Here is a 2,129-nt window from a genome sequence, read left to right on the forward strand (position 1 = left end):
GCCGCTCCGCGGCATGTGGGATCCTCCCAGACCGGGGCGCGAACCCGGTTCCCCTGCATCGGCAGGCGGACACGCAACCACTGCGCCACCAGGGAAGCCCCAGATGTCACTTTTGAAGCACCGTTTCATTTTTATCATCACTGAGAATAGAAACAGTGATAACCAGTCTTTAGTGAGTGTTTACTGAGCTTCAGGCGTGGTTCTAAGTGCTTTACATATATCATGTCATTGTTTTCTCAGGAGACCTAGGAGGTAAAATGGAGATTTTACTCTACTTTTAGATGACAAATTGAGGTATGGAGGTACAGTAACCGCTCAAGGTCACACAGAAGGAAGTGGCAGAGCCTGGGTTTAAACCCAGGTCCCTGACTTCTGGCTTGTGCTCCTTGGCACCCCACTCTTCATTTCCCTTGGGACCATTAGACGAGATCCCACCCCATCTTCAGGGCTGGGCTAGGAGTATCATCTTCAGGTCTGAGGCTGAGCTAGGAGCTCAACGTGCATCCAACCACAGGCAGCCAGGAGCACCTCCACCAAGTTGACCAGCTACGGTGGTGTTTATGGTCAATCTCTCATGAGCAGAGCATACTATGGTGCGACAGGGGCAAGGAGAATTCACTATGGACGGAGCCTGCCGGGAGGACCTTTTGTTGGAAATGGGGTTGTACCTCCAGAGTTTGGAAATGTTTGAAGGCATTTTTGCTTGACCCAGTGCCTGACATTTAGTGTGTTTGTATGTGGGGAGAGGGGGCAGGAATGCTAAAGCTCCTGGCATGCAGAGACGAACCGTCCCACCCGAATGCCAAGAGCACCATGGAGACCTTGGAGCGCTGCGTGAGTTTCTGAAGTCCAGATACTGAGTGGGAGGTAGTTCTCTTCTTAAAAGAGGGCAGAAAATATTGATGACTGTGGACTGTGCTCACCACCCAGTTCCTGATTTAGGATTTGGATTGAAGATTCACCTTCACCTTCAGGGATCTTGTAAAAACTTGCACAAACCAAAGTAAATTTTGGATGTCTGGTGGGGCTGAGGTGTTTTTCCTTTTCCTCCACTATTTTTTTTTTTTTTTCCCAGTAAGATGAGTACTTAACTGGGAAGCTACAGCTGGCATAGCTGGTATTACAATCCACTTGAGATCCCTTAATGAAGAATATTTGATTATACAAGGAAAGTAGAATCTGTTTGTTTTCTGTTCATTTAATTTGATGCTTTAATGATGTTACTAGTTATTTGAAATATTCTATTTCAATATATCCTTTATTTATTGTACTTGTACCCTGAGGCTTGCTGGCAGAGAGTGACATGTTTAAAAGTCTGCCCTCAAATAATAAATTTCCATTGGAAACCAGAAGCAGGAAGGTTTTATATTAGGAATGCTTTAGAATATGTTTTTAAAACCAGTCCAAATTGGATTCTAGAGATAAGCACAAGGGGATTTTAAAACAATAGTTTTTAGATTTTTTTTTAATATAAAAAAACAACTAGAAACAGAGTAATGCTGTGGGTCAGATAAATGGAGACGCTGGGCTTTAGTTCCAATTGTTGGGAATTAGAAAGTTAACAAGTAGTATCTTTGAAGGCAATGGCAAGACTGGTTTTATCCCTCTTCTTCCCGTCTTTATTTCAAGCCAGCTGGGACTATCTGTATATGTATTTGTTCACCTCTTTATATGCTGTCTCCCCATTCTGGGTTGCAAGGTCTCTAAGCAAGGAACTTATCCCTTCATCCTCTCCCACATCTCTGGCACTCACAGTCTGGCATTTTGTAGTTTCTCAATAAACATTTGCTTGCTGTGGTAGGCAGTATAATAGCCCCCTAATGTCCGAGTCCTAATCCCCAGTACCTGTGAATATGTTCTGTGCCATGGCAAAGGGGACTTTCGGGTCCAGATGGAATTAAGTTTGCTAATCAGCTGACCTTAAACCAGGAAGATTATCCTGCATTTTATGAACGGGCCCAGTGTAATCATAAATGTCTTCCAATGTGGAAGAGGGAGGCCAAGGAGAAGGTCCTCTCCTCTGATGCCATATGAAAAGGACTCAATCCTCCTTTGCTGGCTTTGAAAACAGAGTAAGAGGGTCCCAGGCCAAGGAATGTAGGGACATCTAGAAGCCAGGAAAGGCAAGG

Source organism: Physeter macrocephalus, chromosome 20 (assembly GCF_002837175.3).
Source record: "Physeter macrocephalus isolate SW-GA chromosome 20, ASM283717v5, whole genome shotgun sequence".
Taxonomy (NCBI): domain Eukaryota; kingdom Metazoa; phylum Chordata; class Mammalia; order Artiodactyla; family Physeteridae; genus Physeter; species Physeter macrocephalus.